Below are 17,141 nucleotides of genomic sequence, written 5' to 3'. Positions count from 1 at the left end.
AGAGGAATAATTTCGTGAGATCTAAGGGACTGTTTGTCCAAATACAGCTGGCAATTTAGGTTTTAAAATAATCTGTACTTTTGGTGACCTATGAGAAATCTATTAAAGATAATGGAAGATCTTTAAACTCTTCTTAATGGGTAGGGAGATAATCTATATATAATATTATGCCCTTTTAGGGTTTATGGGTTTTGATAAAAAAATTATATTTTGATCTTATTAATTTATAGTGATGGAAACGTGGTTTGAGGGTTCTTACCATATCAGCGTTCGTTGTTCAACTGAACTATTAGATTAGTGCCACGTGGATTGATGTTTGAGTTTTGAGATGGGCAAAAGTGAATTTTCAAGACAGGTAATTCGGTCAAAGACAAAGGATAAAATCATATTAAATTACCCGTATGCCACTTTATGGAGTTTCTAGTAGGGGCAATTTGGTAATTTAAGTTTGAATTTTTGCCTTTAAGCTAAGAAATGACTTGTGTCCCAATTTGTAATCTATGCAAGCACTTTCTTGCGTGCAATTATTTTCTTTCTTTTGGATGGATTATATATGCATGTCTCTCCACTATTCTTGTCTCTTCTAAACAAAAGGGGCATTTTTCATTTGGAAAGGTAAAAAAATAGTGCATTAGAGATGACATAAGACACATTTGTAAAGTGTGCCTTCTTTCTATTTATTTTTCAAAATAGAGCAAATTTATATTTATACCCCGTGTTTGCAAATAATTATGCTTGCATCCATTGAAACTCATTCTATTATGTTTACACACCTTATGTTTTGAATTGTACAACAATTGCATAGAAGGATATTTGTAATAAAATCAATTAATAATTCTAAGAAAATATAGGGGGCGTATGTAATTTGCTCTTTTCCAAATTTATATGGTTAGGTTTAAATTCTAGGACCGAATCGTCGAAGCCAAACTGACTTGGTCCTTTTAGACCTAGATCGAATCAACCAGAGGCTAATTGAACAAAATATAGATTGTGGATTGAAGAACCTATTGGTTTTGGACTGATTCAATTCAATCCATTAGTAGTCCTTTAGCTCAAACGGACCAAACCATTAAAAACCGAAGCCAAGAATAACAAAATTGTGGATATGGTTGAATGGTAAAATTTCTCTTTGCTAAGGAGAAGACATGGGTTCATTTCTTGCTAATTGCTAATGTTGAAGTAACACATGTAATATGATAACTTTTTACGGTATAGTCAACATTTAGTTGTTCTATCTTTCCCTCATTTTCCAGTCATTTCCCTCCTTTTTCAAGAAGAAAAAAAAATAGAAGTTATACGATTTAGTGGGGCTTAAACTCTGGGTTGCACGCTTTGACACCCAATTAAAGACTGTCACTCTCAAAATTATAAGTTGCATACTCTTAACATTTCATCTAAGATTATGTTCCCAAGTCCGGTAAAGGAGGGGGTTGAGTGCCCCCGCCCCCCCCCCCCCCGGGAAAAATCAGCCAAACCTTTTTCAGGCGCCAGCCCTTCATCCATCAAGATTAGTTTGGTTGAGTCATATTACCCTCATTAGAGTCAAATGACATAACTACTCTCGTTTAAACCCTTTCACATCTAATACTTAGGTGGGTGAAGGGGCTCACCATCTTCTACCTACACTTTACTGAAAATTGCCCACTATGACGACCACCTCTGCCTTCTCTGTCGACACTCCCTTCTCTCTCACACGTTGTTATCATCTTGCATAACTTAGCCATGAATATGTATACGATTCTCAATCCTCTCTTGTGACCTTGAAATGGGGCGTACTTGAATACGTGTAAGTACCTTGGCATATATGGAACCTTGAATCTCTTTCCTCTGATTTGTGTTTAGTAAAATTCTTTAAAAAACTCATGAATTTTAAAGCTAGTCCACTTTATGAATAGTGAGAAATCAGGAAATTGCAGGTTGGGTAGGGTATTGGTAATGATAGTCTAAAGGCATTATTTTGAAGGGACCAATAGAAAGAGTGACAGGAATGAGATTGCAGAGAGTGGGGAATAGGGATCAATTTCCCTTTTTTAAAATCAAATCTCTGTATCTCTCCTCTGAAACAAGAAGCAAAAATTATTCTTTCAATTGCTTCACACTGTCCCAGCTCCCCCACAGCCTCACTCGCTTTGGTGTTGTAGATGAAGGAAGCAGTTTTTGTTTCAAGCTAGAAAAAACTTTATCATCTTAAATGTTGAAAGTCTTAGTCCCACATCAAAAAGAAGTGGGAGTTGTTTTAGTCCCACATCGCATAAAAGTGAGAGTTTGTTGAGAGTTTTAGTCCCATATCAAGTAGATGTGGGAGAATGTGGGATGGGGAGAGGCTATAAAATGATGCTTCCCCCTTCACATGTAATTCATCCCAAAGAATCTTCCCTCTTGTATAATTTTTTTTTACCTATAATGGAGTTTTCTCTATTGCTCGTGGTTTTTTCAATTAAGGGTTTTCCATGTAAATTCTTGTGTTCTTGTCTTTGTTTGTTGATTACTCTATTCGGTGGATTTTGTATAAACCGACAGTGGTATCAGAGCAAGGTTTTGTTTTCATCATACGGAGGTGCAGCATAAATTTTTTAAAGTCGTTATTCATGTGTTTGTTTTCTTTTCGGGTATCTTGGAAAGGTATATTGGGTGTTCAAGTGCATGTTTATAAAAATTTTGTCTAAGGAGTCTGGTATTTAAGTAAACCGGTTGTGTTCCTCTAGTCTTTCTTGGAAACTTTCCTAGTGTACTTTGGTTCAACAATATACCAGTTGAAGGTGACCTGAGGATATATTTTCACGTGAAATAGTAGGAGTTATTCTACATTCAACAATAGTTCGTGGTAGAAGCAATGACAACAAGGATCGACATCAGTAAGTTTGACAACACAAAATTCTCATTTTGGAAGATGAAGATGAAGGCATTATTGATAAAGGATAATTGCCTGGAAGCTATTAGTAATCGGCTGGCGGAGATCACAGATAACGAAGAGTGGAATAGAATAGATGTAATGGCCTTTTCCAATTTGCATCTAGCATTATTTGATGATATTTTAGCGGACATAGCAGAAAAGAAAATTGCTAAGGGGGTTTGGGATCATCTCATCAAATTGTATGAAACCAAGTCACTACAAAATTTTCTTGAAGAGAAAGTTGTATGCCTCACGAATGTCAGAAATTACATTAGTTACAAAGCACTTATATACTCTGACTTCGTTATGTTCTCAACTTTCAACGTTGGGACATAATGTTATGCCACATAAACGTGCTGAAGTTTTACTCTAAAGTCTTCCAGATTCATATGACCAAGCAATCATCAATTTAGCCAGTAATATCCTCTTTAATTATTTGGTATTTGATGATGTCTCTGCTACAATTCTTGAAAAAGAAAATAGACAAAAAAAAAGGGGGAAGATAGATAGACAAGTTCAAAACAAGAAAAAACTCTATCTATGACGTAAGGAAAGTCAATGGAACGTGATTCTAGTGGGAGTCACAAACAACGGAGATCAAAATCCAGGGGGTTAAAAGAATATCAAGTGTTACAAATGTGGTAGAAGGGGACACTTAAAAAATAAGTGTCGATTCAAAAAGGGTGTAGATAAGGCTAAAACATTGCATTGCTGAAGGAGATTCTTTACAGCGAAGCAGCAATAGTATCCAAGGATAGATTGGAGCTCACTGATGCTTGGATCTTGGATTCGGAGCAACATGGCAGATGATCTCTCGTAGAGAATTGGTTTCACACTTATGAACCTATCTATATAGATTCAGTGTACATGGGAAATGATCATGCCTTGGAGATTGCTAGAATTGGCACCATCAAATTGAAGATGTACGATGGTATGATACACACTATTCAAAATGTGCGGCATGTGAAGGGCTTAAAGAATAATCTATTGTCTTTGAGATAATTAGATGAAATTGGGTGTAAACGCACATCCAAAATGGAATGACGAGGATCGTAAAAGGAGCGCTAGTTGTAATGAAGGCGGAAAGGAGCGCTACAAATTTGTACAAACTAATGGGAGAAACGTGTCTAGAGGCAGAAGCGTTAGTTGCATCAACCGGTACTGCGGAAGAGATGACGAAAGTGTGGCATCAAAAAATTGGGCCACATGTCAGAGCAAGGGTTGAAGGTTCTCGCCAAACAGAAATTACTCCCGGGCCTCAGAAAGGTTTCATTACCCTTTTGTGAGCACTGTGTTACAAGTAAGCAGCATAGATTGAAGTTCAATGAATATGATTCCAAGAGTAAAAGTATTCTAGAATTAGTTCACTTTGATGTATGGCAAGCACCGATTACATCTCTGGGAGGAGCAATGTACTTTGTATCTTTTATTGATGATTATTCCAGAAGATGTTGGGAGTTTCCTATCAGGAAGAAGTCAGATGTATTTTCAGTTTTCAAAACATTTAAAGCACAAGTTGAACGAGAAACAAAAAAGAAAATCAAATGCCTCAAGACGGATAATGGAGGAGAATATACAGGGGATGACTTCGTTGAGTTTTGTAATCAAGAATGCATCAAGAGACAACTCACGGTGGCTTACACTCCTCAACAGAATGGAGTAGCTGAGCGGATGAATAGAACTCTACTCGGAAAAATGAGAACCATGCTAAGAACTGCAAGTATGGCTAAGTCCTTTTGAGCAGAAGTCGTAAACATCAAGATCGATTGATCTGAAGACACCAATGGAGATGTAGACTGGCAAGCCAATTGATTATTCACTCCTGCACACATTTGGGAGTCTTGTGTATGAGATGTACCATTACCAATAAATTTCAAAATTGGATACAAAATCCAGAAAGTGCATATTCTTGGGATATGTTGATGGAGAGTCAAGGGGTATCAACTGTGAGATCCCACTGCCCACAAAGTCGTCATTAGCAGAGACATCATTTTTGTAGAAGAGAAGCTATAGAAGGAAGATGTGAGTAGCACTTCAATAGGAATTCCAGAGAGTACAACAGTTCAGGAGGAAGAGAAGTCCGAACCAAAAGATTCTTCTGGAGAAAAATCAGAAAACGAGGAACAAGTACCAGTCAAGTCTAAAACTATAGAAGTTCGATAGTCAACTCGTGAAAGACACACATCAGCCTAGCAGTTTGATTATATTATGGAGGGAAATGTTGAATATTGTCTTCTAATAGAAGATGGGGAGCCATCAACATTCAAAGAAGCGATTGATAGCTTAGAAACGTCACTTTGGATGGTAGCTATGCAATAAGAAATATAAGTTCTTCATAAGAATAAGACGTGGGAGCTTGTAACTTTACCGCACGGAAGGAAGCCCATTGGTAACAAATGGTTTACAAGATCAAACAAAACAGTGATGATCAGGTAGAGCGGTATCGTGAAGATTGGTGATCAAAGAATATGCTAGAAAGAAGTATCGATTTTACATAAATCTTTTCTCTAGTGGTTCGACTTACTATTGTCCAGATAATTCAGGCATTTTGTGCTACTTTTGATCTACATCTTGAGCAATTAGATGTAAAAACTGCATTTCTTCATGGAGATCTTGAAGAGAAAATTTATATGTTCCAACTAGAAGGTTATAAAGAACCAGAAAAAGGAACTTGGTTTGCAGGTTGAACAAATCTCTATACGGTTTAAAACAGGTGTCAAGATGTTGGTATAAGAGATTTGATTCCTTCATATTGAACCTTGGATATAACAGACTTGCTTCAGACCCTTGTGCATAATACAAGAGGTTTGGTGTTGATGATTTCATTATTTTACTGTTATATGTTGATGATATGTTAGTATCAGGCCTCAAGAAAAATCATATCGTAGAATTAAAGACTCAGTTGGTTAGAGAACTTGAAATGAAGGATTTGAGACTCGCAAACAAGATTCAAGGGATGCAAATTCACCGAGATAGAAATAACAGGAAGATTTGGCTATCTCAGAAGAGTTACTTAAAGAAAATCTTATGTCGCTTTAATATGCAAGACTGTAAGCCAATTTCTACCCCGCTTCCTGTTAATTTCAAGTTATCCTCATGTATGTGTATTAGCAATGAACCAAAGAGGAAGGAGATGTCTCAAGTACCGTATGCATCAGCAATGGGGAGTCTGATGTTCTCCATGATATGTACAACATCGGACATTGCACATGCAGTGGGAGTGGTTAGTCGGTACATGGCGAATCAAGGACGAGAGCATTGGATTACTATGAAGAGAATCCTAAGATATGTTAAAGGAACCTCGGATGCTGCTCTATGTTATGGAGGATCTAAATTTACTGTCAGAGGATATGTTGATTCTGATTTTGCAGGTGATCTTGATAAAAAGAGATCCACTACTGGCTATGTGTTTATAATTGCAGGAGGAGTTGTGAGCTGGGTATCTAAATTACAGACAATCGTAGCACTGTATACAACAGAGGCTGAGTATATGGCAGCTACACAAGCTTGTAAAGAAGCAATCTGGATAAGAAGATTCATAGAAGAACTTGGGCATAAAAAAAGAAGATTCTCTTGTATTGTGACAGTCAGAGTGCCTTGCACATTGCAACTAATCCAACTTTTCATTCTAGGACAAAACACATAGAAGTACAATATCATTTTGTTCGTGAAGTGGTGGAAGATGGAAGGGTGGATATATATAAAATTCACTTGAAAGAGAACCTAGCAGATGCATTGACAAAGGCAATTAATACTAGCAATTTCATTTGGTGCAGATCCTTATATGGCTTAACAGAGACGTAGACATCATGGTAGTGGCAAGATAGAGAATGGTGTGGAGATTAATTAGTTTCAATCTGTCGGTAATACATCAAAAGTAATTCAATTCAATTAATTGATGGGGAAAAAATTCCTTACCTGGATTCGTTTTCCCTTACTTGAAGTATTCGCAGCGGAAGTCTAGATCCACGTTCTCGTTCCACCACCAAAGATTTACCGGCGAGATTCCACAATCACAGGGAAAGGGAATAATATCCACAACCCAAATGCCGTGGATTAATGGAATGAAAATCAAATACTAGGAAAGAAGAATTTCTAAGCCTGCGATTCTAAGAGAGAGGGAGAGAGAGATGGAGCCGCCGTTTTTCAGAGATTCGCTCGTGCGAATGAATCACTCAGTTACTTACTAATGCGGTGGTTACCAAAATATATAACCCTATTTTGTAACCGCTCTAATAGTGAGTTTCCAATATTGCCCTTGGGCATTTAATTTATTAATCAAATTAATAAATTCCAACAGCTCCCACTTGCTCAAGGGCAAGTGTTAATCTTTCAATGTGTCCTGACACACTTGTATATCCCGGATATACACATTCAATCTCTCCGCTATGTATCCCGGATACATAGACCTCTTGTGTCCTGTACACACATGCATATCCCGGATATACATATATATTGATCTCTTCACTATGTATCCCGGATACATAGACCACCCGTGTCCCGTACACTAATATCCACAAGTCATACTCGGCAAAATGGGTTGTGCGACCGGTGATATACCCGCACGCGTGAGCCCCAAACTAGAAACCTTCCCGCATGGCCGTAATGGCACATCACTCATAGAAACAAATCAAATAAGCATTAGTATAACACAGTGTCCTAGGTTTATTCAAACTCACCGGACTAAAGGTATCTCGATCCCTCCGAGAGATCACCTTCTTGTCCTTAAAATGTTCACTACCGTAACACATACAGCTTGGCGCCAAAGAAACACTTTTTAGGGTGCAGTTGAATCAAACCTTTCCTTTCGCCTCTGCACCATCACTACACTTAGGATTGACTCCTTTCCGGTAGTGCCCCTTTAGGTCGAATCAATCATGACCATAGGTAACACCCCAAAGTAGCCACATCAACCCTTCGTTTCATGATGTCGTCGAAAGTCACTAAGAACACTAATGGACCATAAGGTCCAGGACTCACACAATGAGAGGAGCAGGGATCCATCCTCTTATTTCCAATGATCGCTAAGCACACATAGTATGATATATGTGTTATGGTGGAGCATTCTATTTACAATAGAACGTATGTCCATCTCAACACCATACAGGTCTTAGTCTAGTCGCAACCTCTTGCGCCTAACCCGAGTTTCTTTATTGTCGCCACCCTAGCGCCACATAAAGTACTCGCACTGCTCCTATAGGCAACATGAATAGTGGGAACATTCATGTCGATTCTCTTCACAATAGAGAAACTCATCTTGATTCCAAATCAAGGCGACATCATGATTATGAATTGACCTACACAAAGTCATTCACAATCTGTCTCATCTCTCGCCGCTCTCCAAGGCGCCCAGAGGCGAATGCTCGTGTGAGTGAGCCATTCTCTTGCCTATTGACATATCTTGTTTTATGCTATCAAAACACAATCACACAGAAAGTGAATAAAAAAAATGCTGGAATGAACTCATATTACTCATTAATAAGAAAGTCTCAATACAAAAATAAGTCACAATCTACGCAAGCCCAAGGATTTTACATGAGAAATAAAAACATCCTTGGCTATAGGTTTGGTAAGAGGGTCAGCTACCATCAAACTAGTAGATATGTGCTTAAGTACAACTTTCTTTCTTGATGTAATGTCTCTAACAAAGTGATATCTCAACTGTATATGTTTGGTCTTCCCATGATACTTGGGGTCCTTGACATAGCTAAGAGCCGCCGTACTATCACAGAGACAGGGCAGCCTCTTTGGATGTCATCACAATCCCGATGTCGAAGGAATCTCCTCAACCAAACAGCCTCTTGAACCGCAGCCGAGCATGCCACATACTCGCTTCCATGGTCGAGAGGGATATACAAGCCTCGCTTCTTGCTACACCACGAAATGGCCCCGCCATTCAGCAAGAAAGCATATCCGAGGTTGATTTGCGCTCATCGATGTCTCCAGCCCGTGGGCATCACTATAGCCAACTAACCGCAAATCCGATCCTTGGTAACACAACATGTAGTTACTCGTTCCTCCGAGATATCTCAATATCCTCTTGACCGCTTTCAAGGTTTCATGCCTGGGTTTGATTGGTACCGACTAACCAAACCCACCGCATAACAAATATCCGGCCTAGTACACATCATAGCGTACATAAGGCTACCCACCGCACCAGAATATGGAACTCTTTCCATCTTGGTTTTCTCCTCCGAGTCTTAGGACCCATATCAAGGCTCAAATGCAAACCCTTCTCCACCGGAGTATCAATTGGTTTGCAGTTTCATCTCGTATCTCGTCAAGACATTGTCAATATAGGTCTCTTGAGATAAACCCGAATCTCTTTTGCCTATTTCCGACAATCTTGACACCAAGCACATAGCTTGCTTCACCCATGTCCTTCATATCAAATACGGAGGACAACCATTTCTTAATGGTTTCCAATAGCTCCTTGCTATTGCTAGCCATAAGTATGTCATCTACGTATAGTGTCGAATGACATAATTATTATCGATCTCTTGGTGTAAACACAGTGGTCTTCCTCAAGCATGGAAAAACCATTTTCCATCATAGCTTGGTGGAGCGCACATTCCACTGTCTAGATGCTTGCTTTAAGCCATATTGGACTTCTTAGCTTGCACACTTTGCGCTCAAGTCCATGTGCTTCAAGCCTTGAGGTTGATCCATATAGATCTCTTCCTCAAGTTCTCCATTGAGAAAAGCGCTTTTACATCCATCCGATAAAGCTCCAAGTCCAACCGACCATGGCTGTATGAGGCTTGGGCACCTACCCGGGAAATTTCCTCATATCCGCCCTCTCGTTGGTGTGCCCTTAGCCACTACGAGCCTTGAATCTCTCAATAGATCCATCCGCCTTTCTTTTGATCTTGAGAACCCACTTGTTCCCAATCGCCTTTCGGCCCGCGCAAGTCAACCAAGTCCCGCACATGATTAACTTTCATCGACTCCAACTCTTCCTTTATTGCTTTTAACCATTCCTTTGAGCTTGACCCCGAAGAGCTTCCCGCACGCTCTTGGTTCATGCTCATCGACCGAAATCATCTCACAGATCTCTTCAGAGTTACCATGTAGGCTTCATCCTCTATGTCAAACGTCACGAGAACTAGCCCCGCCCACTACGGCCAAGTGCATGTCGATTGCTCACCATCTAGGTAGCTATCACATCTGCACTCCCACTCCCACTAGGATCTTCCGGATGAACCCCAGTTCATTATCCAATCTGAATCCCTGGAGTGACAGACCACTATCTTGTATCTCAAAGAATTCCATGATTCTTTGTTAACTCCGAAAGAGATGGAAAATCATTCTCCAAGAATGTTGCATCCCTAGACTCAAGTTCCGTTCTCCTCTCACTCTCATCTAGTCCAATGAAGACATGGCCCTTTGAGGGTTCGATATCTCACAAAGATACACTTTCTTCCTCTCGGTCCAGCTTTCCATATTGGTGAGAAGTAGAGTGAACATATGCCGCACATCCCCATGCGCCGTAACTCAAATCGCTTCCTTCCGGTCCACAACTCATTGGTGTGGAAGGAACCGATTTGGTTGGAACTCGTTGAGGATATAGGCCACAGCAACAAAGCATCTCCCCAATAAGAGATGGGTAGATTTGCCTGCGCCATCATGGATCTCACCATGTCTAGCAAGGTTCTATTCCTCCTCTCAAGAACCCCATTTTGCTGTGGAGTCCTTGGAATAGTAAGTTGTCTAGATATCCCCTTTTCATCACATAACCCTTTGAACATATCTGAGAGATACTCTCTTCCTCTATCCGTTCTAAGAGTTTTAATCCTTTTATCTAATCGATTCTCAACCAAGCTCATGAATTTCTTAAAACATTCCGAGCTTCGACTTATGAGAAATTAGATAAATGTGACCATACCTTGTATAGTCATCTATGAATGTGATGAAATAAGACTGTCCTTTTCTAGTATGCACATTCATGGGTCCACACACATCCGAATGGATAAGTTCTAAAGGAAGAGAGGCTCTCAAAGCCTTTTTAAATGGTTTTCTAGTTGCTTTTCCCGCTAGACATGACTCACAAGTTGCAAATCGATAGTGAACCTTGGCCTAAGAGACCTTCTCTTGCCAACCTGTTCATCCTATCTAAGCCAATATGTCCTAGTCTAGCATGCCACAAATTAGAATCAATACACACAGATTTTGGCAAACAAAAGCATTACTAGAATTAAATGAATAATCAATTGTATCCAATACAATGAAACCATTATCAAGAAAACCATAACCATAAATTGTATCACCCAGATACAAAACCAAAGAATTGTTTTCAAATACAATTCTAAAACCATGTCTTAAAAGATAAATAACAGAACAAGATTTCGCCAATGTCTGAGCATCAGACATCATGGAGTAACAACGTCCGGCCACCTCGCAAAACTAATTTGCATGTGCCTATGCCATGAACCTCCACGCTTGAGCTGTTCCCCATCGTTATCCTTTTGCTTCCTCTTGGAATACGACGGTATTCCACGAAGCTCGAGCGTTCCCTTGTTATGTGTTCTGTCGCACCCAATCAACAACCCACAAAGGATTTAGTTCAGCAAGCATAGTAGAACTTGTTACATAACAAGATGAGGTATAACACACAAGACATACCTCTTGCTCAGTGCAATCACGAGCAAAATGACCAGGCTTTCGCACTTGAAGCAAATCAAAGCTGATTTCTTCTTGCCAAGCACTAGTCCCCCTTGAACGCTTGGGCCCACTCTTGTTTTTGTTCCCACCCCGGTTACTTTGCTTGGACCGCGAGGTTGAGTTTTCTCTCTTGCGCTTGAAGCCCGCACCCTTACTAGTGCTAGCTTCAGCAGCAAATACATCGCTTTGAGGGGTATCGGCCAACATCCGATCCTCATCAAGCTCAAGGTGCTTGGCAGCTTGATCGAAAGTCTTGACCTCATCAGCATGAGTCAAGAAGATCTTCATATGCTCCCAAGTCTTTGGCAATGACCTGATGACTCGGAGACTTGCTCCTCATCGCCTTCCGGCGCCCACATGCGCTCAACTCACTAATCATGTTAGACATGATGGTTATATGCTGCCTCATGGTGTGACCCGGCGCATCTTATAACCGTCAAAAGTGAGTCCAGCTGGCCCTCTTGTGGTGGAAGTCCCTCCATACCGGAACTTCACAGCCTCCCCACAAAGACTTTCAGTCCTATGCTTCTCATAACGAAGCATCAGGTCATCCCTCATGGAGCTCGATTGTAATCCCGCTACCCGGTCTTTCCTCTTCCAAGCATTGTATATATCAAGGTCCCCGCGATGTCTGCTTACCTTCCTCGTGGGTTCTGGTCCTGTTTATGGTCTCCGCATATCCTGCTCTTCCAGAGATATTGCACCTTTCGGTGCCGAGGTCATAATTCCTCTCATTCAGCTTATCTCCTTTAGTGAGGTCAGAACAATGCTCTTGGTGCCCATTTTTCTAGAGATATTACATACAAGAATGAGTTCAATAAATCTAGCATAAAACACAACTCATGCACAAAATTCACACTAGCATAGTCAACCTATGGGATAAGCACTTAAACCAAAAGAGATGCTAAAAAACATTCAATCAAATTCTCATGCAAACCCACATAGACTTATACACTAACTTCATTCGTGCAAGAAACATGATTGATAGACCCATAATAAAATAGTTTTATTAAAATAAAACATGCAATCATGTTAAAGCTATGGGTGGTTCACACGTAACACTTCTACCTCATTAGCTCCCACTAGGCCCCATTAGGCCCTCAATGCCCAAACATCACACGATTGTCCCATTGGTGTCCAGAGTTAGAAACACATTCTAACGACAGACCAATATCCAAAATTCTCCATCTCCCCACATCCTCCCCCCATTCCTCCTTTTTATGCCCGCGGATGCCTCCGCCCCGGAATTCCTCTCTTCTCTGACCGACTGCCTCCCCCTTCTCCTCCTCTCCTCTCCCCACAATTCTCTGGTCCCTCCACTCATTAGCCTCTCCTTCCACCCCATTTTCTTTTTCTGACTTTCTCCTTTTTTCACTCAAAAATCATCCAAAACCTGAAAAATCCAACAAATTTTAAACAAAAATTTTCATTATGGATTATCAATTCATGCAAATCTTCATTAAAAATTCCAATCTCCCACTCGATCCGTCAATGGTTTCCACCCTATCAATTCTCCCATGGTTTCAGATAACCCTTGATCCTCCCATTGGATCCATACATAAATTAACATGAGGAACATAAACGCCATCTCTCCTTCTTACTCTTTCATTCTTTTTGGGGTTCTTCCCATTCTTTCCTTACTTGTATTCCTCTGATCCCTCTTCCACCACCAAGTTTCCCATTCCCATCCTTTCCCCCCATTTATAGATCATACAGCAGAAGAAATCTAGCCCTTCTTAAAGAGTCCTTTCTCTTCCTCTTCCTCTTCTTCTCACTTCTTTCCTTTCCTTTTTCCCTTTTTTCTATCCTTGCTTTATTTATTCTTAACCAGGCCGGGGGGGGCGGGGGGGGGGGGGCGGGGGGGGGGGGGGGGGGGGGGGGGAGGGGGGGCGGAGAATCCACATCAACAAAGAAAAAGCGAATTGGACATAAACCTAAAAAAATACTTGGTTTTAGTCTGCCTTATTTTACCCTGGATTTAGAGAGAGAGAGAGAGAGAGAGAGAGAAGTGGGGAAGGTGAGGGCGGTGGCTGCTGATAAGGGGAGGGATTGGGGTGGTTTTTGGGTGATGATGATGGGCAGTTTCTAACAAGGGTTAGGTAGAAGATGGGTGAACGGATTTTTCCTTCATCCACCTAAAAGTTGTGCAGGAGAGAGTTTAAATAAGGGAAAGTTATGTCATTTGACTTTAATGAAGGTAATTTGGCCATTTTACTTATGACTAATCAGAATTTTGAATGAAATGTCAAGAGTGTACAAATTGTAATCTTGATAGTGTGCAATTTGTAATTTATAGAACTAAAACATGCAATCCAGAGTTTTAAGCTCCAATAAAATATATAATTTGTAATTTTCTCAAAAAAAATGTTGTAGAGATGGAGTTTAAAATCCAACTTAAAGAGGTTAGCGAGCTTGCTTTATTTGAACCGTGATCCTAAGAGTCAAGATCGAAGACCGAAAATAACTTTAAATTTGAAATGGACAAAATTGAATTATTAATGGCCTCAAAATGGATCCAACTCTAAGCTGAATTATTAGCACAAATTGAATCCAACCCGGACCACACCAACCCCTAAACCAAACTAGACAAATTTTTTGCTAATGGTCTGTGTCTGTGCCTATGTCTGTGTCGGTGTTCGGTACTTTCAGCGTGAAACTGAAAAACTCAAATCAAAATCAGATGTCCTTTGGACCCCAGAAAAAAAAAAAAAAAAACATAAGAGTACAAGTTTGCCTTAATGCTCCTATATTTATAAGGAACATATCACACCTAACATATCCACACACGCATTTAATGTTGAATTGCCCTTAAAGCCAATCTTTATGCGCGTGGATCCTCTCCACCCAACTGTGAACTGCCCCTCCTGCTTCTCTTTCTCACATCCGTGTGCTTGTGTACTACTGAGCTTGTGTCAGCCCTTTGTGAGAGTGGGGCGCATGGTAGAGAGCCTGTGGATCTACCCTCTATTGGCTTGCGAATGATTGATGGTGACATTACATCACTTCTGGTTTCAGTTTCTTTCTCTCTCTCTCGTCTACAGATATTAGGTAACGACAATAGATTGATCGAGTGGAATTTCCAGAGATCTAAATTGGGAAAAATTGGGGTCTAAATCAACTTTTAGTCGTTTCTACTTTTTTATCAGTAGGACGACACAGGAGCAACACCCAATGGGTGCTAATACGAGAGTGGTCGAGGTTCTAGCGAATGGAGAGGTTCAGAATTCAATCTGATGCAGCAATGGCTTTGCCTGAATGCGAAAGCCTAGTTAGAATGCTGAGGGAAAGAGACTGGTTGTTAGGCTTAAGTTTTTTGAGTCTGGATCATTTTTCTGTTGGAGGAAAACAACGTGCTTTCCTATATTTTCTTATCACACAGTCGTGGTATGCCCCACCTATAAATATTGAAAAAATCTCGATGCATATTATATATTTATATGGACTTACACCCCTTATTGTGGAGTCCGATCATCTCCTTGTCAAGAGAGCACTCTGTACTCCCTACAGCTTTACAACCACAAAATACAAAGTGTGCCCCCGATGGGGAGATGATCCAAACTCCTTATCGTGTGGTTCAAAAGATCCGGGAGTACATTGTTCTCTCTGACGGGAAGCTGATCCGGGCTCAAGTTTTTCAGTTGCGCGATTGCTAAAGACATTGTACAACCGTATTCGGCTTTTGAAACCTGTATATTTTAGTTTATCTCTAGGGATTTTAATGGGCTAGCCCACTCATTGGCTCCAAAAGTCCTCTCACTTGGGCAAGAAAGACCGGGTAGTCAATTTCTGCTATAGCCCCTACATTTTGTCGGTAACCCATCTTGTTCTTGTCCCTTTGAATAAACTGTCGTTTACCAAAAAGTAAAGAAAATATCTCACCTGCAATCATATCAGTTGATATGAGATAATTTTCAGGACTTCAGCCACCAATTTCGTTTTTGATATGTAATTGTTGGGATATTTGTCCATTAAACCTGGCTTATGTCTACTGAACCCGATTTATAGGGAGAACATCATGATTAGATTAGGTAGGCATGGTTGAATCCGGATCCAAGTCCAATACCGTTTTTGTAAATGACATGTGAAATTTTCTTTTATATAAAGTGATCAACTAGATTTATGTTTTGCCATATTTTGCAAATTTTATTAGAATGATGTTTGGTTCATGGAGAGTTGCCATTTGTCAAATAATAAAATTAGGAGATTGTTTTGTCAATGCAGGATTGGTAGAATAGTAAAATCCATATTTCTCAGTATAGAGGTCATGGTTTGACCCTTGCGAACGACAAAGCTCCCTCTTGAGTATGTAATAATTGAGGTGTGCGCAAGCTAGCCCGAGTTTTTTTCATGGTGTCTACTTAAGTTGTGCCGTAATTTTAATTGCCCACTTTTCACTTTTTTGAAAATTTCAAGTTACCTAATATCAAGTTTGCTAAGTTTGACCTTAAATTTTTCAAATTTTAGTGGTTAACTGATTAAAATACCCTATATTTTTCAAATTACTAAAACATCCTCAGACATTTCCCTTCCTATATTTATCCCATATTTAGTTAATAGACTTTAAATCTATCTTCTTCTTTTTTCCTATAATTTCTCCTACAATTTCTTTTTCACCTTTTTTTTTTTTTCATGATTTTTAAAGTTTTTCTCCCTCAATTTAGCCTCTATTTTATTTTAATATGTTTTTTATAATTTACTTATAATTGTGTTATCTATATTTTAGTCTTCCTATTAATTTACCTAAATTTTTACTGTAGACCCCACGTTAGAATACAATAAAATATTATGAGATGGGACCCACACTGGGTCCCACATTGGCCCACGTATATTCGGCCTGCCAATGTTCAATCCTGGCTCCGCCCTTGTGAACAAGTTTCCAAAAAGTTTTTAACCACCGCATCCTCCTCCTCCAGCTCCGGTGACTGAAAAACCCTTAGTTTGCAAGTAGCCCTACACCTAATGTCTGCAACTCCAGTGCATAGCCCTCTACCTGCAAACGGTGGAGGATGATGAGGCCCAAAAGGTCAAGAGCAATTAATGCTCTTGATGGTTCAACCCCCACCCCTCTCTTTCTGTCTCTAATTCTAATCTTCATTCTATATATATGTAATCCCATTATAGAAGGATGTCATTACTTGAAAGATAATTTTAAAGAGTTGAGTGAGTCCCCAAGTTTTACCATTTCTTTATACTATCATTCAAGATTAATAGTGAAGATCATCATTTGCATTGTTTTTCAGTATTGGATCATTTGGCTACATTATATACTTGAAAGTTATGTCAAACAAGAAGGTTTTCAAAGGATTATGGTCCACAATAAAAGATGTCGGATGATTGCCAATTGAAAGACAAACGGTTGTCCTTAGCAGATATATGCAGCAAAGATCGACAGAAACAATAAGTTTGTGCACAGAATGCAAGTTTGCCTAACACCCAGCACCCTCACCCCAACTCCTAGCACCCCATCCAAGTTGCAATAATGTTGCCTTTGTGAATGTGTTAGGTAGATATTTATCTTGTTATTTGTGGATTCTGACTATTATTTTTAACTCTAGAATGGCGGGTTTTTCTCAAGCTAGATTGAAAT

The sequence above is a fragment of the Hakea prostrata genome, chromosome 7 (assembly GCF_041222555.1).
Source record: "Hakea prostrata isolate BN-2017 chromosome 7, UWA_Hpros_2, whole genome shotgun sequence".
Taxonomy (NCBI): Eukaryota; Viridiplantae; Streptophyta; class Magnoliopsida; order Proteales; family Proteaceae; genus Hakea; species Hakea prostrata.
Note: the sequence above shows the minus strand (reverse complement) of the source record.